Source organism: Podarcis gaigeae (genome assembly GCF_964106915.1).
Source record: "Podarcis gaigeae genome assembly, chromosome: 14".
NCBI classification, from domain to species: Eukaryota; Metazoa; Chordata; class Lepidosauria; order Squamata; family Lacertidae; genus Podarcis; species Podarcis gaigeae.
The window spans coordinates 4,506,647-4,531,763 of record NC_139690.1 but is presented as its reverse complement, the minus strand read 5'-3'; the positions used below and the strand labels follow the sequence as shown (position 1 = coordinate 4,531,763).

At 46.7% G+C, this 25,117-nt stretch overlaps 1 long non-coding RNA gene across 1 annotated transcript; it reads right to left on the bottom strand.

The window, feature by feature from the left end:
- Positions 1-1,643: 1,643 nt before the first annotated feature.
- On the bottom strand, positions 1,644-3,901 carry LOC310831433. The gene is made up of 2 exons (XR_014557871.1): positions 3,615-3,901; positions 1,644-1,810 (listed from the first exon to the last, which is right to left on the bottom strand). It is a non-coding gene; the product is annotated as an uncharacterized lncRNA (long non-coding RNA).
- Between the last annotated feature and the right edge of the window lie 21,216 nt (positions 3,902-25,117).

Sequence of the window (25,117 nt, the reverse complement as noted above, 5' to 3'; positions counted from 1 at the left end):
ACTTTATTCTTACATTTTCTCTTCAAACAGTGAATTGCCTGGGAAATGTGATGGCTTGGCAGTTTTGGAGCTGCAAGCCATTGCTTAATCCAGAGAGGAGAGTTTAATAAACGGCATAGCCACTTTGAAATGCCTGGTCTCCTTCAGGCCGAAGGGTTCAAATCAAAACAGGGACATCCCTGCATCCATCCCTGGCTGGCAAATTAACTTCTGTGACCTTTGCTTTAAGAGGGTCAAGACACTTTGCTGGGGTATTAAGTAATCAGTGATGCTTCCCTTGAAGGAAGAAGCTCGGGGAGGTGTGTTGTGGCTTTTTTACCTCCTTTCCTCTGTTTGCTTTACATCTGGGGGCGAGGGATCCCTTAGGGCCAGTGGCGTAGTGTGGGTTGCCATCACCCAGGGTCATGCAGAGGGAGGGAAATGGAGTACGCATGCACATTCAATGGTGTCTGCATCATCCAGGAGATTGCAGCCACAGAGATAAGAGTTGTTCCATTGTCTGGAGAGGTCGCTTTCTGGTTCGCCTGGAGAAGCCATTTTCAACGGAGCCCAGCAACGGAAGCACACAGCTGTACTCAGGAACTGAGGCAGCACTAGGTGTTGAAATGTTGCACCCCTAATAAACTTGCGCCCAGGTCAACTGCCCCTGTGCCCCCTCATGCTATGCCACTGGTTAGGGCCAGCCATCATATTAGGTGGAGTGATGCAGCTACCTCAGGGAGCTAATGCTGGGAGTGGAAGCGGCTTCCCACAATTCCCTTTGAGGCCCCAAAGCTAGCCAGCTGCTGTCAGGGTGGTGGAGGGTGTTTTTCCCACTGTTGAAGGAAGCTTCAACTGCCAGTCTGGTTGCATTGGGAGGGGTCAAAGGGCACCATCCCCTCCTTTGTCTCGGGCAGCAAAATGGCTTGGGCCAGCCCCGGTATTGGTTAAGCCTGTTGTAGGGCCAAACTACCCATGACAGTTTGACAGCCTGTGTCTTTAAGTGACGGTCTATCTCCACAATGACCATTGACTCATTGGCTGCCACTTGGAGACAGTGATCTTTTGTGGACCATTAGTTAATTAGCAAATCGTTAAGTACACATTTGGCCTTGGTGGGATGGAGCAGCAGGGAAACCTCAGAAGAGGAGGGCTCAAAGCCAGGGGATTAGTGGCGGGATGTGGAGGAGCAGTCAGAGGGAGAAGATTGGGAGGAGGTGCTGGGTGCTGAAGGGGCAACAGGGTTTAGTGAGCAGGAAGAGCCCATGGCAGGGAGCAGTTCAGACTCTGAGACTGCTGGAGAATCCCTAGAGTCACCCTCTCCTGCTGCAACAAATTCCCTTCTCCTCTGGTCTCCAAGAACGCACAGGGTAATTAGCAGAGCAGAGGTCAGAGGTGCACAGACGCAGTTTGAGACTGCTTGGGAAACATCCAGGATGATTGGGACCTTCAGTCCTGGCAACTGCTCCATAAGGGCAAGATCTGCTGGGGAGTGTTGCTGAGACCACTAGGCTGAATTGTATGTTCAATTCTTTGAATAAAGAATTAACTTCACTGACAATGGAGGTCTGCTTCCTTTATTGCTGACTTGCTTCTGACTCCACCCCTGACAGAAGGCCATGTCTCCCTATTCTGCAAAGGATTTGAAGCTCTGCAGCCACCTCTTCTACCTCCTATGCCAAAGCCTTTATTCCGGTATCAGAGCTCAGTTGGAAGAAATATGCACTCATATTTAGGGTGGGAACAATTGTTTTTGTTGATGATGAATTTATTCTCTTAACCACTTGACATCCTGCTGCCATAGTTTGTATTCAAAGTGGTTTGGTGTTATCTAAAATCAGAAAACATGTCATTCTTGTCATTCTTAAATTAATTAATTGATTGATTATAATATATATATCATATACCACCTTTCAACATATAACAAGAGAATGTGAATTTCCTCCAGAATGCCAAAAAAGTGATTGTATACATGATGAACATGGGAAGACAATGAAGGGATAACTAATTTAAGTGATGTCAGGTGAGTGAACATAACTTAAAATGCAGTAAGGCTAGGAAGCATCTGCTGCACATCCTTTCCACCAAGTGTCCCTCTCCAAAGCGGAGAACCGCATGCTTTTCTCTCCCTAGCGCTATCAGCATTTCCAAGTGCCCCTGGCTTTGCCCTTAGCTAAAGACTGTCCACCTAATGACGTTTAGCCTACGGATGTTTCAGAATCTGTAGCCAGCTAAACTTTGCATCTGAGACTCCTAAACTGAATTTAGCAAATGAGAGCTGGCTTTGCCAAGTTGATAAAAATGTTGGACTTGGATTGCACCATGGTGGGGCATTCTGAATTAAAGCCCTTCCTTCCCCGTGTTGTGAGTTTAATCCTTGTTAGGGTCATCTACTGATGGTGCCAAGCATTAGGAAGTCCTAGGCTGCAGAATTTGCCCCTTATAGCTGATTCAACAGAACTGAACATTGTTTGGATTGGCATGGAATCTAGAGACTGAGTTTCTGCTGGGCAAACCTGATTCCATTTTCCTCCCCTTGTCATGACTTGGAGAAGCTTTACTGGACAGACTCTCTGCTGTACCCAGAAGGTGCAAAGTCCCATGTCGGCAGATGGCCCTGTGCTTTTTCTTTCCAGAGAGCCTTACTGACCATCTCGTCCCAGTATGAGCAGCTGCTCCGTTCACTTAGGGGCAATCACCTCTGATGGCTCATTCTTTTTCTGCCCTTTTCCTGTCCGCAAAACATAAACCTCCCCCCTCTTGCTTTGTTCTGTTTCTGACCTGGCTTGCAGTTCCATCCACCTGTGCCCGCCTTGAGCAATATATAACCTCTAGCCAGCGTTCCTTGCCTTCGCTAGCTGCAATTGTTTCAGGGTTTGTTCATTTCTTCAAAAACACGACAGCTTGTTGATGAACAGGTGTCTCCTGGGACGTGCAGTTGCATTGTGCAAAGGGAAGGATGAACCACTCCAGGAGGTTTCTCTATACCTTGGTAGTAGTGTAAGACGGTTGCTTAACAGACTTCACTTTTTTACACACACCCTCTCATGATAGAAACTTTCCCCCTTCCAGTTAAAGGGGACTTTGGGGCAGCGTGTGTGTGTGTGTGTGCGCGCGCATATGTGCTTCAAAGAGGTGTCCCTTATGGCACATACCATATTTTTTGCTCTAAAAGACACACTTTTCCCCTCCTAAAAAGTAAGGGGAAATGTGTGTGCATCTTATGGAGCGAATGCAGGCTGCGCAGCTATAGCTGAAGCCAGAACAGCAAGAGAGATTGGTGCGCACTGATCCCTCTTGCTCTCCTAGCTTCAGGGATAGCCATACAAAGCCTCCTGAATGCAGCAGGAGCGCTTGCGCTGTGCTCAGGAGGCTTCGTGTTGCTTTCGCTGAAGCCAGAAGAGCAAGAGGGATCAGAGCCCCTTCCGTTTCTCCTCCCGCTTTGCTGGAGAGGCGCTGAGCAGAGAGGAAGAGAACATTTTTTTTCTTGTTCTCCTCCTCTAAAACTAGGTGCGTCTTATGGTCGGGTGTGTCTTATAGAGCGAAAAATATGGCATATCAGAAACCCCATCTCTACACATGCAGTGCATAGTAAAACTGTGCAACTACTCCCACAGGAGGCAGCGATGACCAACCTGGATGGCTTTAAAAGAGGACTGGACAGATCCATGGAGGAGAAGGCTGGCAGTAGCTACCAGCCATGATGGCTGTTCTCTGCTTCCACATTTGGAGGCAGTAATGCTTCTGAATGCCAGCTGTCGGAAGCCACAGGAGGGGTGAGGGCTGTTGTGCCCGGGTGCTGCTTGAGGGTTTACCCCTGGGCATGCTGGACCAGAATGGCCATTGGCCTGATCCAGCAGCCTCCTTTTATGTTCAGATATCCCCCATATACTTGATGTTCAGTTGGTCATTCCATAGATCTGCAAAGAAAGTCTACATATTGGCTTTTTGGGAATCACCTAGCAACAGCTTTGTCAACTAATAACGAAATCTGGCTACATTACAATGGAGTGTCACCAGTAAGATTTTTTAGAAAATGGCACTGAAGCATCAGCTGTGAGAATCAGAAAACAGATGGGGAGAAATATTAAGCTTTTGAGTGTCTTTTGGGAAACTTTTATGCCCCCTTGAAGCTCCTGTTTATTGCTGAAAGTGGCTGCTGGAGATTAATTTGTCTCCACTGGATTGCTTAGTGGATTTTTAAAGCTGCCCTTTTGTTCTCAAGGGCCAGTCAACCCAGCCTGCCACTCGGGGTGCTGCACCTATGCTCGGCCTGTGAGAGTGTCTGTGTGAATATGGAAGGAATGGAATCTGAAGTTTTGGGAACTGGCTTATGAAAAGCTGGTTTAAGGAGCTAGAGAAGGCATGTTGCTTGCACCCCCTCCAACATTCCTCAGATGAAAATAGGGACATTTCTCACTCCCCACCAACTGACTCTTCTCAAACTCCCATGGTTGTCCCCCAAGAGCATCACCTATCAAAAGAAGGGCGAGTGCCGCCACTGCCATACCAGCAGGACACACAACACACACCCTTCACCGTCCGGAGAAAACCCACTAATCCCGCTTTTATTTTATTCTTCAGTAGATTTACAAAAAGAAAAGTGCACACCAAAAAAAGAAAAAAGAAAAGAGTAAGATTAGATGCGGGACGCGAGTGGCGCTGTGGTCTAAACCACTGAGCCTTGGGCTTGCCGATCAGAAGGTCAGCAGTTCGAATCCCTGCAATGGGGTGAGCGCCCATTGTTTGTTCCCTGCTCCTGCCAACCTAGCAGTTTGAAAGCACATCAAAGTGCAAGTAGATAAATAGGTACCACTCCGGTGGGAAGGTAAACGGTGTTTCCGTGCGCTGCTCTGGTTCACCAGAAGCGGCTTAGTCATGCTGGCCACATGACCTGGAAGCTGTACGCCAGCTCCCTCGGCCTATAGAGCGAGATGAGCGTGCAATCCCATAGTCGTCCGTGACTGGACCTAATGGCCAGGAGTATCTTTACCTTTAAGATTAGATGCACAAAGCATTTTTTTAAAAATCAAAACTCCTTGCACTCCACTTTGCACCCCCTTCTTCCTACCCAGGGCAGCCTTGCCCTCTGCACCTCAGAGCTGTCGTGTCACGTGGGACTGGGCCTTGGTGGCAGCAACCCCTCTTCATCACCCGCTCTCCTCCAGCCGCTATGAGCTGCCCAAGGGAGGAGGCCGGCAGAGGCAGCCATGGAGAGGCCATGATGGAGAGGCAATGGGATGCTCCCCTGACGCCACTCAGGACAAGTGCTGGCTCAGCCTCCTCCTCAAGCTGAGAGACAGCAGCACTGGCAGGGGAAATGGAGACATGACAGGATCAAATCAGAAGCTGGGATGGCTTTCATAATTCCAAGACTGTCCCTGGGAAAATGGGACACTTGGAGGGTTTGTGTTTGTTAGTTGTATTTATTTATATCCCACCTTTTCCCCAGACTGGGACTCAAGGCAGCTGTAATCCTCTTGTTCAGCTTTTTAAAATAATCTATTATTGGTGAGAAGGGATGTAGCTCAGCAGTAGAGCATCTGCCTTGCACACAGGAGGTATCAGGCTTGGTCCCCATATAGGAGAGGCTCCCTGGATAGCCACTGCCAGTCAGTGCACACATTAGCTGGATGGACCCAATGGTCTGACTCAGAAGGCATCTTCCTCAATCCCTATCCTGCCCTGTGCTATCCTATCTTCCTGTTATTGTTTGATGCTGCTTTGACTTGTTAGTTGCTCACTCCAAAAGAGTATGAGAAAACCAAAGGCCAATATTGTAACTTAAAAGGCCACAATGATAATGTTAGGTGCCGTGCCAGTCTCTGAGCAGTGAGAGACTCTAGGGGTTCCAGCACTTACCCAGGGCTCAGTTTCCATCAGAAACTGTGGCTTCTTTAGGATATATGGTTTTATTTATACATATGCACAACCTGAGCATAGGATGGAGGGGCCCGCAGCATTAACCCTCCAACAGATCTTGCTTTCCCATTTGGTTGCCAGGGCAGCCATGTCTCTGGGTCTCCAGTTTCCATCCTGTTTCCAGCTTTGCCCACACAACTCTGGCTACTGTCCTCCTACCTAGCAGCTAGCTGGGCAGGGAAATGCACATCCATTTGCTCTATGGCACAGAACAACATATTTGGTTATGCCAATCATGGTGCTTGACTATCTAGCCAAAGTCATTACCTTAATAAAAGAACTGGTATTCAAAAGCATTTACTGCCATGAGTTCCATAGCTTAACTATGCACTGCATGAAGAAGTGCAGGATCCCAAGAATTTGTGGGGGCTCAGGGCATCATCCAGACTGACCCTCCCAAACTCATAACTTATTTGAATAAAACCATTACAATGATCCATAAAACAGAAAAGCAGCAGAACTTCAGCAATAAAAAGCAGTGCTTTCCCCCACGGAGCCTCTGCCCTTCCCTAACCTGTAACTCTGCCTTCCCTTTTAAATTTCATCTGAGTCAAATTAACTCGATAATTGAAAGTATCAGTGGTCGTAGCCCCAAAGGGGTGAGGATGGATATATCCCATCATTCATTTTCTCACCCTAACAAATGGAGGGTAAGAAGAGGGGGGCACAGAGAGCAATTGGTGGCCAGGCGGGGGTCCCCTGCCCTGGAGCCTAGCACAAGGGGCACCTGGCCCGGTCTCTCGCTGGCACCGCTGGCACCGTGATTTCTTAGCAGCGCCTTGCTTGCCGGCCTGCTGAGCAAACTTGGCACCAAGACCAATTTCCTGACGCCTGACCTACATGGCCATATCTCTAAATTTGCAAAACCTGTGATTTGATGGCAAGCAGTGAAAAGGTCGCTGGCGGAGCTGGCAAGGCACTTAAATCAAAATGATGGAGCTGGGTAATTTCATTAACAACAGTTGTATTTACTGGGAGCCACAGATGGTGCCGTTTAGCTTATGGCCAATTTGTTAAGACAAAACGAGTATAAAGAAAGACGGGAAAATATTCCAAGTGAGAGGTGGTTAAAAATTTAAATAGGGACCAGATGGTTGAAGATCATCCTTCATCCAAATTTGGTGAGGAGGTGCCTGTGCCGTCTGAGAGCGCAGAGCTTCTTGCAATGGGTGGATTCTGAGTGACTGAGTCACCTTCTTTTGTTTGCAGGAAGACAGTCCCAAGGACTGCAGGGTCACACATTTGGGGGTGGACAAGGGTGTCTTGCTGCTTGACGGCTCAGACATAGGTGGCTGGCAGAAGGCAAAATCTATTTGTGAATGTTTTTGTAAACATTTTGTTTGAAAATAGTCTATGCTTTTTTAAATGAATCACTATGTAAACCCAATTTTATGCAAGCTGTTTTATTTATTTTAAAGGTGTTCTTCCATCCCTTTCTTAGCTAAAAGGGGTTATCTGGAGCAGTACTATGACAATTGCAGCCCTCAGGTTTGGGCTATAAAAGACTTTGCACACAAGGAAAAAGGGATTGGGAGGGAGGAGGAGAGAGGAAAAATGCAAGCTCGGGTACCAGTTCTTAGAGTTATAGTTCTTATAACATCCAGCTGAAATTTGGTTATGCCAATCAAGTAGCCAATCAAGATGGAGTGTTTGCTGCTAGATGACAGGGGCATATTTATTGTGACCAAGATACCAAATATGTTTGTATAGTGACTTAGTTTAGTGAGCTTTACTAACCTTTCCTCTTCCCTCACCAGGCCCTTTCCCTTTTGTCTTGGCCTTGCAAATGTGAGACTGTGAGCAGGCGGTCAGGGAATGATCTTAAAATCAGACAGTTTTAGCCTCATTACATGTCAAATCAGTTGTGACAGTAGTAGAAGTTGTTATTACATATTTATCTAAATGGGAGCCATTCACAATTTATTATCAGCTCTCCCATGCCCTGCAATGAATTTCTGACTCAAAAGAGGAGGATGTGAAGCTCTCATGTGCTTCCCAGAGCACAAATAATCTGGCCAGGATGATGGACTCTCATGCTTGGCTTTAGGCTGCAGCATAAGTCAGGCCAAAAATCTGAGCACTAGTGATCTGAAAAGTGGATTCCTCAGATAATTTCCCTGTGATCCATGCCAGTGCCCAGTGGGTGATGATGACACGCTTGGAAGAGCTTGCCACATCTTTAAAAACACACATATATATGCCTTTGCAGCATTTAAAAGATATGCAATGAAGCCCTTGGAATGGAGACTGTATGAGGCAAGAGAGTAACAAACATTGAAATGGCCTCTGAGTTCTTTGTTTTCAAGGTGGCATTTGTCAGGTTTCCTTTATGGCCCATTTTAGCCACTGATATTTTTTGTGTAAGAGAGCACAGATAAGAGTTTCAGGGCAGAAACAAACATAGCAAGGCTCTGAATTGGAGTGGGGGATCTTAGCCCCAGAGCCACATTTCCACATGGGCAACATTTTGAGGGCTGTGTGGTGGGGCAGGTGGGTCCGTATGCAAAGTGGGTGGGGCCATATTCCCCCCTCCCCCATCTCTCGCTCCTTCCTCACAATGATCTCAAAGCCTTCACAGCAGAAGATGCAGGACAGATCCCCATAGCTGAAGTAACTTTCCTGGAGAAGGACAGAGTCTGAGGATCAGCTGAGTCAATAATAGAGACAAGAGACAAAGTTCTAGGCCTTATTTATGAATTAGAAATGGACAAATCACTGGGTCTAGATAGCATCCACCTGAGAAGAACCACCAGCATGATTTTTGCAAGATGTTGTGTTCTTGTGTTGTCAAGTTTTTGACACGGTACCTCACCAGAGACTCCTGGGTAAGCACAGCAGTGATGAGAGGTCTTCGTCTGGATCAGTTAAGGAACAAGAAGCAGGAGGCTGAAATGAATGGACAGTGCTTTATAAGAAAGCAGCTGATCAAGGCTGACTGGTAAATACAGTCTCTTCTTGAAATCTGGAGTGTGGTTCAGCAAACAGTGAAAATATTTGCTCAGAAAATGCTTACCCTTCAGCGTCTTCTTTCTAGTCTTTCAATCCACTTCTAGTGTTTTACACAGAGACTAGGAAGAGTCTAAGTATGCAAAACGAAGCAGTAAAATTACCCCAAACTGTGACAGGACTTTAGCCTGGTGGGGGTAGGTGCACAAACCCCTCAGGGAAACCCTGATGCCAGAGGAAAAAGCCGAGCATTGCTTTTCCCATCAGTGCCAGATCTAGCTCCTAGCCAGGGGTGTCTTACCCATAGAGGCTAGTGGTGTGGGGCACCAGGACGCCAAGTTCTGGAGGGCGCCAGGGAAGAGGCAGAGGCTGGATGCTGTGCCGAAGCAGTGCTGCACCCGGAGCCTCCGTCTGCCAGCTGAGCCAGGAGGCATCATATCCAGCCTCCGCCTCTTGCCCACTGCAGGAGCTGCCCTCCAGCCACTGCCCGTCTCCTCCAGCCCCGCCGGCTGAGCCATCCTCCTTAAAAAACTCTGGGAAATGGGGGTGGGGTGGGGCAGCTTTGCAGCATGGCACCGGATGTGCTTAAGACAGCCCTGCTCCTAGCATGGTTTTATTACATTTCATTTATCCCCATTCTTCCAAATGGCTCAAGGCGTGTCACATGGTTCTCCCTCCCCCCCACTTCATTTTATCCTTGCAGCAACCTAGTGAGATGGGCTAGGCTGCAAGACAGTGGCTGGTCCGCGGTCACCCAGGGAGCATCATGGCTGAATGGGGTTTCAACCCAGGTCTCCCCAGTCTTCTTCTTTTGAAATCATTTTTATTTGATTTTACAAATACAAAGTTATAAAAATTCAACTGCAGTATATATCCATATACAGAGATCCCTCCGAATCTCGCAACTCCCCCCCCTCTCCATGGGGTCCCATTTTAAACATTTACAACTGCATAGTCTTCCATACTCTAACTTTTACATCAGTCCATATTCTCCATGGTATTTGTTACACTACAAGTGGAATCAAAATCCTGCCAATGTTTCCATCTGCTTACAGTGGTCTCCTAAATAACATACAATCCCCCCCCCCCCCACATTCTTTTATAAAGTATTTGTTCTCTTGGTTCCTGAGTTTTCCAGTCAGTTTTGCCATTTCGGCATAGTCCATCAGCTTGGTTTGCCATTCCTCTCTGGTAGGGACCTTGTCTTCTTTCCATCTTTGGGCTAGTAACATCCAAGCAGCTGTTGTTCCATACACAAAAAGTATTTTCTGCTCTTTGGGATGTCAGTACCTGTAATTCCTAATAAAAAAATTGTCTGGGTTTTTTTAAAAACAAAGGTTATTTTAAACATTTTTTTCATTTCATTATATATCATCTCCAAGAAAGCTTTTATTACCTTACAAGTCCACCACATATGATAAAAGGTACCTTCTTTACCTTTCTTTACCTTTCCAGCAGGTACCTTGTCCTATACATTATTGCTAACTTACTAGGAGTCAGATACCACTGGTACATCATTTTCATATAATTTTCTTTCCGAGTAGAACATGGCATAAATTTCAAGTCTGTTTTCTATAACCTTTCCCAATCTGCCATCTGAATATTATATCCCAAATCCTTTGCCCAGTGAATCATTACCAACTTGACCTGTTCATCTTTTGTATGCTGTTCTAAGAGCAAACTGTACATTTTTGACAATAATTTGGTCTTGTTTTCTAACAGATTTTTTGAAATTGTGATATCTCACAACTAAAACCTTTCTTTTTAAAAGAAATGTCATTTTAAAATGTCATTTAGTTGGTGAAACTGTAACTAATCTGTGAATAAATCCCTTCTCATAGTCTTTTACCATATTTTTCACCCTATAGGGAGGACCGGCCCATAGGGCGCACCTAGGTTTTTTTTTTGGGGGGGGAATAAAGAAAAAAAATTATTTCCCCCCCAGGCGCGGGGCTGGGGCGGGGGAAGCCCGAGCTTCCCCCGAGCCCAGCCCCCAGAACAGGCTACTATCCGCAAGCCTACGGAGCCCGGCGGGAACTCCCACCAGTCTCCCTAGGCTTGCAGATATCTGCCCGAAGCTCCGCTGCGCTCCCTGGTTTTCAGGCTGCAGGCTGCTGTCCACAAGCCTTGGGAGCCCGGTGGGAAGTTGCGCCAGGCTCCCAAGGCTTGAGGAGAGCTGCCTGAAGCCCGGGGTGCGCTCCACTGCACTCCCCAGGTTTCGGGCTGCAGGTTGCTGTCCGCAAGCCTTGGGAGCCCAGCGGGACTTCTGAACCCTCTCGCTCTCCAGGCTTCAGCGAAAGCCTGCATTCGCCCCATAGGACGCACACACATTTCCCCTTCATTTTTGGAGGGGAAAAAGTGTGTCCTATAGGGCGAAAAATACAGTAGTTTCACCTGATGTTCTACTTTGGTTAACAGCTCTGTATATGTCAGCCAATTACTTCTCATATTCAGTTTTTTCAGAGATATTGCTTCTAAGGAGGAGGTCTCCCCAGTCTTTAGGGGACAAGGTGAGGTTACATTCAGACAATACTCCAAATCATATTTTGGAGTCCTCTTCCCCAACCTGGGGCCCAACTTGGGTCCTGGAATACAACTCCCATTACCCTCAACCAGCACAGACAATACTCAAGGATAATGAGACCTGTGGGGGTGTTATTGGGTGGTTGTTTTTATTTTTATTATATATATATAGCAAATATATATATATATATATATTGACGTTTTATGTTGATCTTGTTCTGTGAACTGCCCTGAGACCTCGGGTATAGAGCGGTATATACATTTACTAAATAATGAATAAAAATAATAATAGTCCAATACACCCAGGAGACTCAAGGTTGGGGGTGAACTACCACTTACCTGGTTGGACTAAGCCCTTCTGCAATCAAATGTACTCTAGGCTTTCTATTCTTTTCTTTGGCTTATGAAACTATGTAAATGACATCACAGAAATACGGAATAATACTAATCACTATTATTGTCAGATTTCTCCACCACCTTAAATGCTTAATTCAAGGAAAAAAACTTCTCTCTTTTTAAAAAAATGCATGCATTATCCCATTCAGCTGAGTCAATTCCTCCCCCTCCCACAGTCTGTGTAGTTCAGATTCAATATATTCTTCCTGCTTGTGTATCTTGTATGCTAGTATAAAAACTGGAGATTTACTTATATTTTAGTTTTACCAGAGAGAGAGAGAGAGAGAGAGATTCTTGTATAATTCAGTGGTACACCTAGAAAGGGGTGAGTGGAGAGAGAGAGAGAGAGAGAGAGAGAGAGAGAAGGAAAAAACTCCTTTAGGCCACAATATGTCGTTAATATTCCAAATTAAGTCAGATTATTCTGCATCAACAGGCAGGTCAAGCTCAGCTTTATGTGGTATCATTTATAATACAACATTTTGCCCAAAGCAGCACAAAAACCCTGAAGCGCCACTCTGAATTATCATGACTAAATAATACACAACACTTCCTGCAGGGGGTGGGGGGATGGAGCTGTGTTTGGGGCAGGGCCTTTGGGTTCCATTCTGACAATTGTTGTGACTTCTGAAAACCAGAGTTGGCCAGGCTAATAGTGGGCTGAAGGCCGGTGCCATGACCCTGGAGTCAGACTCCTTCAGAGGGTGAGGCCTAGGGCCTGGGAGTCAATGTGGGAGAGGGGATTGCCCCGAGGGCTGGCCCCATAAGCATCTAACATGGTGGCTCTTCCACCAAGAGCCCAAGGCTGTTGTGTTGCCCCCAAGGTTTCTTAATGCAACAACCATCTTCCTGGCTCCATCAGAGTCAACAAGTACTAAAGCAGGCTTTAGTATGAAGAAGCTCCTCCCAGCAAAGGTGGAACTCGCAGCTGAGACAGAGCAGTAGCTACTATTTAAGGCTTTGCCTGCTGCTGCTGCTGCTGCTGCTGCTGCTGCTGCTGCTGAAACAACATATGAGCCCAGTCCAGCCTCAGCTAAGAAAGGAGCTGTCCAAGGTACTCTTGCTGTGCCTCAGTTCTTCTCAGGTGAGTGTGCACAGCATGAGCTAAAGAGACTCCCCCCCTTCCCCGCTGCCGCCAAAGGACGGATTAATAGGCCACTGGTGGCAGCCATTGTCTCTCCTTCCTCACCCAGAAAAGCCCCTGGAAACATCACAATGTCAGTCAAGCCATCACTTGATGTTGTGGCAAGACAGAAAAACCTTCAGCTGCCATGCCTGAGAGACAAAAAAATCTTAAAATGTATGCACCCCCTGAAGATTGACAACCTCCCTGCTTCCGTTGTGTGATGGACAAATGGTCTTGTGAAAGTGTGCATCCTCATTGTGCCAGCCAGGGGCAGATTTAGGGCAGCATGATTGGTTCCACCATCTGGGGTGCTGAGCTGGGGGCAGGGGGGCTTGCATGCACAGGGCATTGCAGTTATGACATAGTGAATTGAGCAGAGTGGAAGGCAAGTCTAGAAGGGGTGTGTGTGCCGAATTTAGCCTTACACGAGGCCCCAGTGGAATTTGAAAGACGAAAATCCGCTCCTGGAATGAGCCTTTTATGCAGTGGCTCTTCATTTGTGAAATGCTCTCCCCAGTGAGGCTTACCGGGTGCCTTCATTACATATCTTTAGGCGCCAAGCAAAAACGTTTCTCTTCAACATTCAGTGGCTTTGATAATGTGTTTATGGGAAGGGGGTTATTGGTTTAGTTTAGTTTTGTTATATATTTTGTATTCTCTCTTTTTTAATGTTGTGAACATTATGTGATGTTTGAATGAAGGGTGGTATACAAATTTAAATAATAATTATAATTATGATGATGATTATTATTACTACTAATAAACCTAGACACATTGACTGCATGGAAAGGGGAGGCCTTCTCTCTGTCTCAGCAGGACCCCCCCTGGCAACATTATGGCATTTTGTGATTGTTTTATGGATTACTGTGAAATTATATGTGCCTTCCATTCAAATGCTAATAATCATAGTGATCACAAGGATGAATAACAATTATCTCTCTCTCACTCTCTCTGTGTATATATAATTACATTTATATTCCATCTTTCCTCCAAGGAGCTCCAAGTGCCATGCGTCGTCTCTCAGGTCCAAGTCTGGCACTCTAACCACTCAGGAGGAGCACCAACCTCAGGGCTGGCCCAAGTCATTTTCCTGAGGCAAAGAATAAGATGGCAAAAGGTAATCTGACTGGCAGCTTCTGAGTGGGGCCGCATCCTGCACTCCCCCTGAGGGCAGAAGCCCAGATTACAGCCCCCACAGCTTTGCCCTCCCCCAAGTCCCTCCTGCTGCCCCTCCTTCAGCATCTGCCCCTGGAGAGCCCTGCTGCCAGTCAAAAGCATCACCCTGAGAGGGTATTTTGTTTTCCTTGAAAAGGCAACCTCTTCGCTCGGTGGCATTATTTGCCATATAATTGGAGGATGGATTCCCTTCTCCCCTGGCTCCCTTTCATGTTGTGAAGCAGGGATATTTTATTGAAGAAATAATTCACTCCAGATTATTCCGTCTGCTACACTAAACAAACAAACAAACAAATGAACAAAAACCTAGCCCTGCAATGTCAAATAATGCCTAATTTTTAGAAAGAGGGGTTTTTGCGATTGAGGAGTGTGGCGCTGGCAGGCCTCTTGGGCTATTAGATGCATTACATACATTATTAAGAAATAACAGGGGCACCTTCCGAAGACAAGACAGGAGTCATAACAATGGGACATTGATTGTCAGGGAGAAAGAAATTACACCCCCCCTCCCATTTTAGCAGCACAGTGGGATTTCAGACCCACCAGCCCAGCCTCCCGTTTGGCGTACAAATTTAGATACGTGGGGCCTGACAGTCCCTGACAGATCTTCACATCTGGAAAACTGGATAATAACAACAATTCAATTCAAGTAGAAGGAAGGAAAATTAGGTTTTCAATCTTGATGCCAGCAAGGAAGCTCCTGATATGGAGATACACAGTCAAGTTTGCATGAGTTGACTATATAAAAAGCAGAGCAGTGTGGGAGGGAAAGGGGGGGGGGTGGGAGGAAGAAGAGGAAGGAAGGATAGCAGGGGAGTAAGGAATTAGCGCGCAAAGTTCCTGTGTGCATCTTTCGTTAATGTGAGTGCTAAACAGAAGGCTTCTAACAAAGGGTTTTAAAGGCTGGTGAGGAGGACTGTTGGCGTAGGAATTTCCCTTTGGGGTTCAATACAGAGGCTCATGCCAAGTTTCCAGTTGGTTGGGCTTTACTGAGTAACGCATTACAGGACAGAGTCCAGAGAGCTTTCTATTAACACACACACAACATAATAAACATTACATTAACTTGGCTGCTTCATCCTCTCCCTGATCAGCTTCCTGATTGCTCCACCATCTCTCATCCAACCACCCTCCTTGAAATGATTTAATCCACCCATTTTTCCTACTGTATGTGCAGAGCCCTCTTTGAACCTTATCTGAAGTTGTACTGCAATCTCCTAAACTGGGGACTAATCTATACTGATGAGTAATAACGTTAAAAAGTGTTCTAAAAATGTAACACCAGAGGGCGCTGTAGAGCAGCAATCTTTGCCAAAGGGAAATTGCATTGGGAGCAATTTTTAATAGCATTATAATATTTAAAAAATATTGTTTTCCAGAACAGTGTAGATCCAGCCTAGTTCTTACCAGTTTTGTGGTCGGGCTGTATTCTTGCATATGTGAGACAGAATTTCTACCTCATTGCATGGCATGGAAAGTGTCTAATTACCTGAGTTGGGTTTACCATGTTGTGGCAAACAATGGGCACATGTAGAATGGCTGACGCAGTGGGACGCAGGTGGCGCTGTGGGTTAAAGCCTCAGCACCTAGGACTTGCCGATCGAAAGGTCGGCGGTTCGAATCCCTGCGGCGGGGTGCGCTCCCGCTGCTCGGTCCCAGCGCCTGCCAACCTAGCAGTTCGAAAGCACCTCCGGGTGCAAGTAGATAAATAGGGACCGCTTACCAGCGGGAAGGTAAACGGCGTTTCCGTGTGCGGCTCTGGCTCGCCAGAGCAGCGATGTCACGCTGGCCACGTGACCCGGAAGTGTCTCCGGACAGCGCTGGCCCCTGGCCTCTTGAGTGAGATGGGCGCACAACCCCAGAGTCTGTCAAGACTGGCCCGTACGGGCAGGGGTACCTTTACCTTTACCTTTAGAATGGCTGAAATTATTGTTATTGCTGCTGATGCTGCTGTCGTTGTTGTTACAGATTCCTGGTTGCAAAAAGAGACTGCTAAAGAGGTCAGACTAGATGGACAAACTTAGCCTGGCAAGACTTCCTTTTGCTTGCTAACTTGTTTTATAAAATGTATACACCATTTGACTGTAAAACAACAACTCTCAAAGCAGTTTACAAGGTACTGGGAGACCAGGCCTTAACTAAAGAGATGGCCAAGTAAGTGTGATGTATTGCCAAAGAAGCTGCAATAGTTGGAGAGCCCTCTGATAGGTGGCATTCCCCCCCCCTCTTCCTTGACTTGAGATGATGTCATCAAAGCATCTCTGTGTGGAAGAGAACAATAGACTGGCAATCTTGGAACTGAGCTTGGAACAACCTTCTTCTGCTTCTCTCCTCCCTCACGGGATGGAGGAGGAAAGCCATCTCAACAGAGGGCAGGGTATCTGGTGGTTTTGACCTGCCCACATCAAACAGTCTCTTCTACTGAATGATGGTGAATATCTGAGTTGCTAATGCATTGTTGGGTTTTTGTCTTTCAAAATTATGTAGAAAAATATGTATATTATGTGTATAAAAGAGCCAAGTCCCATGTAGAACTCTATTTTTGCAGCAGAAGTCTATGGGTGTTAATATGGAAGTACATTAGTACAGTTGTATGTAACCTCTAAACTGCCAATATGATGATGCAATTATAAGACAAATCAACGGTGCAACTGCACTTGGAATAGTGTGCACAGTCCTGGTCACCTCACCTCAAAAAGGATGTTGTCAAGTTGGAAAAAGACAGCCAGAAAATGATCAGGTGGATGGAATAAACTCCCATATAAGTAAAGCTTATGACAACTGGGGCTGCCTAGTTTAGAGAAAATGTAAGAGGCAACAATACATCTTAGGTATAGTGGTTTAATTTGCTGATGTAGGAGCTTGCTGAGGTCCCTTTGCTCCCCCCTTCCAATAAAATATTAGAGGGGGCTGCCCCCCCCCCAAGTTGATGGACATTGGCATTCAAATGGTGTGCGCGCGCCACGTCTTGTGATCAATCATGTTGGGTGGGGCTTACCTCCCTCCCAATATTTTATTCAATGGGACAGTTTAAATGCATAAATGAATATTGCTAGGATCTTGACCCTGCTGCCTGGCTTTGTCTTTGCACGTACATCTCCTTTGGCTCCTCCAATCCTTATCCATTGCTTTGGAACTCTGCCCCACCTGCTTGGACCGCAGACCCACTCCTTGTCTGCTAGCATAAACACCCAGCTTCCTCCAGCCCAGTTCCAGAACCTGGAGCCCAGTGTTTGCTGAGACCTTTTGAACGAGGAGCATGTGACATAACTTTGGGTATGTGGGCCATGTCATTTCGTGGAAAGGGGAGGTGCAAGGGGTATTTTAAACCTTGGGCCTTGAAAGATTTCTGTCAGAACCAGAGGCCACATAATAGAGTTGCTAGACAATCGCTGTGAGTACATTTGTGAACCTTTCAAGAAGCAGAAATTAAGTCACTTTCATGTGTATTGTTTTTGGTCCAGCCAGGTGCAACTGTTAACACAAAATGCTGATGCACCCAACATTTCCAAGTGCCACAAGAAAGACGCTGACCCACTTCTTTGATGTATGACTTGTTCTCGTTTATCCTCTTTTCTACTGCACATGCTTTATTAAAAAACAAAAAAACAAATTGGAGAAGTAATGGGGCTTTCAGGTCTAATCTTTTCCTACAGCTGTTAAAGGTGTTGGGCCTTACTGCTGGTGGGACAGAGGAGAGAGAAAGGGTGGCCCAGCCAACAGTACTTTAGATGAAATAACATCCAGACCATAAGCTCTTTGGGGCAGAGATCTATCTTTTATGCATGTGTTTCTCTTTATAGTGCTGGGGAAGGTGACCCCCTAGATTTTGGGGATTTGCCTGCTCCACATTAGGGACAGCTTGGCAGTGCTCCTGGGCCTGGACCAGACTCACTGTGAGGAACCAGGTACATGATTGTGAGCTCATCCTGAGTCCCCTCATCCTGGGGAACACAATCCAGTGGGAAATTATCCACCGCAAACGCTGTTGAGATGAAGGAGGGCTGCATAAGAGCACAGTAGTAGGTGATGTTACAGGTGCTGGCCAACTGGTGCTTTCCTCTGGTGACTGCTGCCCTCTGCCGTAATGCTCTTGCACAGCTCATGTTCATTTCAATGGGGTTTGTACAAAGGGACTTCTTGTTGGATTGTGACCCAGGCAAGCTAATGGGAGGAGTAGGAAGATTTTCTGCTTTGGGCTCCAGCCCTCCCTCTTGAGAAGCAGTTTCCACAAATGAGAACTGAGCTCCTTTAAACTTCTCGGGAGTTTGAGCACCATCAAAAATTCTAAAGAGATACTCAAGGTAACCTTCATCTTAGCATTTCTCCAGCAAAGCTGTTTGCCAATAATCTGAAGGAGGTAGGGGGAACCAACTTCAAAAACGTCTCCGATCATTAGAACACTGTTTCAAAAGGGAGGGCCTCTGAACTGATGGGTGTTTGGCAAAGCACTCGGCTTGCACAGATGCTCGGTATCTTTTATTTTCTTTTTTTAAAAAAAATCAGAGGGCAAACCAGGCAGCCTGTCTGGGACTCTTCTGGGCTTTGTCCTCTTCATCTAAAAGAGAGCTGGTGGCTCATTCTGTGGTATTGTGTGCTTTGCTTGTGTGTTGTTAAAAAGAAAGAAGTTTCGGACAAGGAATGTGAGGATTCAATTGTTATGCACAGTATAAAAACTGGACATGGGGCTTTTTCTCCAGCTCTCTCCTGTTTTCACCTGACTAACCATATTTCCAAGCTTATCTTGTGGTCCAGCCACTTTTTTAAAAAAAATGCAGGATACTATATTTGGCAGCAGGCATTGGATTTGACACTTGTACTGGAGAGGGACTGAGATGCACCCTGCCTTTTTCGGGGGTACCCACAAGTAGAGAGTGAGGGGCAGATGAAGCACATGGAATATGAGGGGGGGGGGAAGAGAACATATAGGAAAATAGGAACCTGCCTTTATCTTGAGTCAGACACTTAGTTCATCTTGCTCAGTGCAGGGGTTTTCAACCTGTGTGCTGTGGCACCTTAGGGTGCCTTGAAGTATGGTCAGGGGTGCCGCGGACAATACTGGTGTCTGTCCCTCTTCCCTTCCCTTCTTCCTTGGATGCCCTCTTGCATCTCTGCCTCTGGTGCACAACTCTTTGTTGCAGCAGCTCTGGCTACAAGCTCCCCAGTCAAATGGCGCCTTTGGGGCTGGCCAGGGGGTGCTGGTTGCCAGCTAGCAAATGGGTGAGGGAGCTAGGCAGGCAGGCAGGCAGGCAGGCGCGTGCTGTGTTGGCATTTCTTGTGCTTGTTGTGTGCAAGGCCTGCTTGGGAGCTGAGTGCCCAGAGCTGAAGGGGAGTCTTTACGCCATGCCTTTAGGCCTGGCAGCACCCACTGCTGCCTCCGAAGGTAAGGTGCTGGCCTCATGTTCATCTTTGGCCAGTCTCTGTGAAATATACTCAAGAGTCGAGTGTGAATTTCATGCTCTTTATTCAGCTCATAGTAGCAATGAATGAAACTTTCCCCAAAACGTCTAGCTCTCTCTCACTCATTTACATAATGGGCCCCGTGTGATTGGCTAATTCTGGGCTGCTCCTGTAGGCCAATCAGGTTGCGGATTCACCCCCTCCAGAAGCCTGATTGGCTGCTCCTGCAGGCCAATCAGGTCGCTGATTCACTTCCACTTGGAGCTAGATTAGGTGGCTCCTGTGGACCAATCAGACTGCTGCATTCTGGATCCTATTGTTCTAGGATTCAGCTCAGTACCTAACACTCTGTCAGGCTGTTAAGTCTGGGGGCATCCTCTGGGGGCCTGGGGGCATTCCCAGGCCACTGTGGGGTAGAGTGAGGAGGCACCTCTCTTTGGGGTGGCGGGGGGGGGGGCAGCTCAGAGACCAGGGGGATGGGCAACTGTGGCTGCCCAGAGGACTCCCAAGGAGAGGCAAGAGGAGAGGAGGCTGAGGGAACACTCTCCAAGGAAGGGTGTTCAAAAAAGGGTGAGGGGCTGCCAGCTCTGCAGGGAAGGGGTGACATAACTGGACTCCTGAGCCCTGCAGTGGTGCGACAGAAAGGATGCAGTTGGTCAAGGGAGCCACAGACTCAAAAAGAGTCTGGTCTAGACACTGGTGGAGGAAGAGGGGTGTGGGGAGAGCGCACCACCACCGGCAGCGTGATTGCAGTGGGGTGCCATCGCGGCTGCCCCCCACCCATGCTTGGCATCATGCCCCCTGGACGCACACCAGCCATGCCCCCACCTGCTCTCTGCCCCCTGTGCTGGAGCATGAAGCTCTGCCACTGGGTCTGCAGTGGCTTCTCCAGGGCTTCTCCAGGGCTTCAGACAGAGCGTCTCTCCCAGAACTACTTGGAGATGCCAGGAATTGAACCTGGGACCTTCTGTGTGCAAAGTAGATGCTGTTTCTTTCCCAGCAAATGCACCCTTTGTGAACTCCCATCAGTCCTAGTGAGCATGGTCAGTGATCAGTGATGATGGGAGTTGGAGTCTGACACATCCAGAGGACTCCAGAGTCTACACTGACTGGCAGCATCTATCCAGGGTTTCAGGCAGGGTCATTCTTAGCCCTGCCTGAAGATGTGGGGGGGACCTTCTGCATGCACAGCAGGTGCTCTGCCACTGAGCTACACCCCTCCTGCACCAATTGCCATCCATGGCTTCGACCAGCATTGGCTCCCATTTCATCTGAAGCAAAGTCACCTTGCTGAGAATTGCCCAGATCAGGACTTCAGAGCTATGAGGAATAAAGTTGCATTTTGCTCATCTTGTCATAAATTTCCCATTTGCACCTTGGTTTCATGGAGGATAACTTTATAAACATACACAAGCAGCCATTTGGTTAGGCAAATATATCAAAGCTGTGTGTGGAGGTATTTTGAGTTCCATTTCTCCAGGCATGAGGCATCTCCAGTGTGGGTGTGCTTGTTTTATTTGTAAACTCTAATTTATAGCTCTTCATCTTGACTTTTTATTGCTCCTGTGCTGCAGTTTTTCAGAAACCTTTGCTGCTGCTGCAGGTGGTGAATGTGTCCCAAGGTTGCATTCATACCTCAGTTTGTTCCATTCCCCTGGCATTTCCCCTAAGTGTTAATTTCTGCATTATATTTGAGCTTTCCCATAATGTAAAAGCCGCTTCAGGAAAAATAATGGAATATAGTGCACATTTAGTGCTCATTTCCATGCAGGGGTGCCAATTTGAACAAAATATTGGGGGGGGGGGAGATAAACCCCACCCTGCATAATTTATCACATTTGAATGGCAATGCCCATCAACTTGGGGGGTGGCCGGCTCCCTCAAATATTTTATTGGGGAGACCCCTCGGACCCTAGGTGGTGGCTCCTATGTTTCCATGTTATCTGATTCCAGGGAGGGAAATCCATTCATAGAAAATCATGGGAGTACAGTGATGGAATTTTGGGCCCTATACCACCATGCAGTTCTTCCCTTCCATTTTCATGGGGGAGCAGAAACAGCCATGTGCAGAAATGGTGCATTGTCCAATGACGTGCATTGTTGTGTCACACCACACCCAGTAGTGTTAATTAAATTTTGCATGACGTGCCAGCCTGTCAGTCAAAAAGCGACAGTACCCTGGCACAACTGGTGCTGCAGTGTGAAAGGAATATTAGAGAATAGGGCAGGAGTGGTGGCATTATCACCAGAAAAAGTAGCACAAAATTCCCCGCATCTGAATGCCCCCTCCAAGGAGAATTGTGGTATTCTGTCAGGGGATAAAGAACCTGGCTCCACCGGGTAGGCATTGAGTTGGGGGTCCTAGCATTTTTAAAAAAGAAAATCCCACCGCAAGCCTAACATCTTCCCTTGTCCCCTCGATCCATGCTAATTACACAGAACTAGTATGGTGTAGTGGTGAGAGTGTTGGACCTGGGAGACCAGGGTTCAAATCCCCAGCTGGTCATGAAGCCTACTGGGTGTGACCTTGGGCCAGTCGCTTCCTCTCAGCCTGCCTCACAGGGTTGTTGTGGGGTCAAATAAGGATGGGGAGAATCATATAGGCCACCTTAACCCCCAAAAAGGTGGAGATATAAGTGCCCTAATAAATAAATAAGTGTGTGTGCGTGTGTTTGCACACACACGCACGTATATGTTTTGCTGCCACTGCCTCCTCCCTTCCTCCCTTCCTCCCTTCCTCCCTTCCTCTCTCCCTCCACCAACCGCCAGGTAAAATGGCACCCATTTGGCTCCTGTTCTGACACAAGATAAATGAGAGTTGGGCCTTTAGCGCTTTTCTCTGGCTGCCAGGGGTTCCAAAATAGCAAACTATTTTTCACAACCACAATGTGATCTTCTGGAGTGAGTTGCAGCAGGTGTAGGGGCAGGAACAATCGTCGCCTGCAGAGTGCGACGAGGGGGATTCATTAAGTTGCCTTGTTTGTCTACAAAGGAAGAAGTCGCCTTTCACAATTGGCCAGACGTCGCCTTTTACTGGACGAGGATGCAGCATTCTTTTCGTAGATGCAGACCACCCTTTTCAGCTCAGAAGCTTCTGTGCATGTAAATGGGCCACTGAGAACCAACATTAAAAATCTCCAGACTTGCAAGCATTTCACTGATTAAAAATGGGTGCACTCTTGTAACCTCTCCCTGTTGTTATGGCTGCTGCACTGTTCCCCCTTTTATCTAGAACCTATTTTGGGGTCAGGGCAAAAGAAACATGTTCATATTGTTATGGGTTGGGGGGGGGGGAGTCAGTCTGGATGGTGCCCTGTGTCCATTCCAACTCTTGGGTTCCTGCACCCAGGGAGGGTTAAAATCTCATAGTGGAAGTTGTGACTTACCATAACTGATCTTATTAGCACCGCAAAGGAATGAGCTGGGTTGCAAGAGCTACAGCTCAGTGATGGTGCCCTCCAGGCAAATGGGTGGGGCTCCCTGCCCTGACTTTGCTGCTAGGCAAGAGAGCAATAGTCAGTGGGATGAGTGCAAGTTGAGCTAGAAGCAGGCAGGAAAGCTGTGGACACAGAGACCCGCTTGCTCTGTGCTGAACCCAAAGTCCCTCCATCTTATTATGCTCGTGCTGCAGATATGCAAATAAAACCATATATCCTAAAGACACAGCAATCTCTGCTGGTCTTCCTTCCAAAAACCCCCCTGAACCCTGGGCAAGCAGAGGCATCCCTATAGTTACTCACCACTCAGTAACACTTTGTTTTGAAATTCCATACTGGTTGTATCTGATTCTTTCATGACTGTGAATATACAGTAAACATGCTGGTACTGTCAACCTATTGCAAAACAGAACCCCTCATTTATTAATTAATGTTTAAATGCAATTGAAAAAGAGGCAGGGCAACACAAATATGTTCATAGGGCAAGAGCTCAAACACAACTTAAATGGCTTGAGCATCAGTGCCTTTGCTCATTTGCCTTCAGTTACGATGCTCTAGCAAATAGTTAGTTATATGATAGTGTATTGTAACTGAAGGCATAAATGCCAGCCTTCTGCCTAAGGAATGCATCTTAGTTTATAAACATAGTTTCCCCCCGGGAATGTAGAGTTATGTGATGCATGATTAACTTAAATACCGCAGTTTATTTCTGAGGCTGCAATCATAATGCAATTTGTACAGAGCTCATTTTAGGGGGTGGGGGAAGGGATACACTATGCATGGGGGGGGTATTGCTATTAAATTTCTTAACTGACTTTCAACCAGGCCAGACATTGAGAAGGCTGGCTTGCCAACACAAGTACACACACACCCCAATAATAAAATGTTGGAGTTGGAGAAGAGCTAGGAGGATGTTCACAGAAAGGAGACCTGTCCCTGCATGCCAGCCTTCCCCAACCTGGTGCCCTTCAGATGCTTAGAGTGGCAACTCTCACAAACTCCAGGAAACAAGACTATATAGAGCTCAGCAGCAGTGATCAGAATCACAGAACTTGTAGCTTGGAAGGGACCCAAAGGATCCTCTAATCCAGGGGCAGCAAACTTTTCCAGCGGGGGCTGGTCCACTGTCCCTCAGACCTTCGGGGTGGGGGCTGGACTATATTTTGTTTTGGGGGGGGTGAATGAACGAATTCCTATGCCCCACAAATAACCCAGAGATGCATTTTAAATAAAAGCCCACATTCTACACGCTGATTCCCAGGCCGTCTGCGGGATGGATTTAGAAGGCGATTGGGTCAGATCTGGCCCCTGGGCCTTTGGTTGTCTACCCATGATCTAATCCAATACAATGCAGGAATCTCTTAAGAGGTTAAGAAAGTGAAACTGAAGAAAGAAAACCTTTTGTAATATAGTCCAAAACCAAGTTGAAAGGAAGTCAATTATTGTTGTGTTGTTTAGTTATTGTATGTTTGATTTGTTGATGTCTTTTGCTATGTAATGTGGTTGTTCTTTTTCTTTTTCTGTTCTTTTGTTTTGTTTTTTCTATTTTGTTTTGTTTTGTGGGTGTTTGGTATTGTAAAATAAATTGAAACTAATAAAAAGAAATTTAAAAAACACACAATACAACGCGGGAATTACAGCTAAGGAATCTTTGACAGGTAGGCATCCAACCTCTGTTTCGAAACCTCCAACAAGGAGAGCCCATTCCGCTGTCGAACAGATCAGAAAGTTCTTCCCAATGTTTCGTTGGAATCTCCTTTCTTTTCATTTGAATCCATTGCTTCGGATACTGCAGCTCTTGTGCTAAAGTAGTAAGTACTTCTGTACAAGATGCCCAGTCGCAGGTGAAATGCCCCTTCCCCTAATTCAGCTCCTTGTAATTCTTCAAAGGAGGTGAGTCCCTATTGTTGCTTTATTATATTCCCCCAGCCTCTGAAATTGTTTGCTCACAGTATCAATTACTCGACAAGTGAGCTGCAATCAATGTGTTTGAATTGCCCCCATTTTACTGGGCTTTGTCTCTGTTTTGAAATCAATCTGCTGCCCCTTTTTAATCCATTTCCTTTCCTCTAAGCCCTCGTGTGGGATGTTGCAGCATTGATCACTGCCACAATGCCCTATTGTCTCACTCTGTCTGTGAATAGATATATAATGGAGCACAAGGGAGATTCTTCCTTAATCCTATCCAGTGGGGTTGCCATTCTGCATTTCA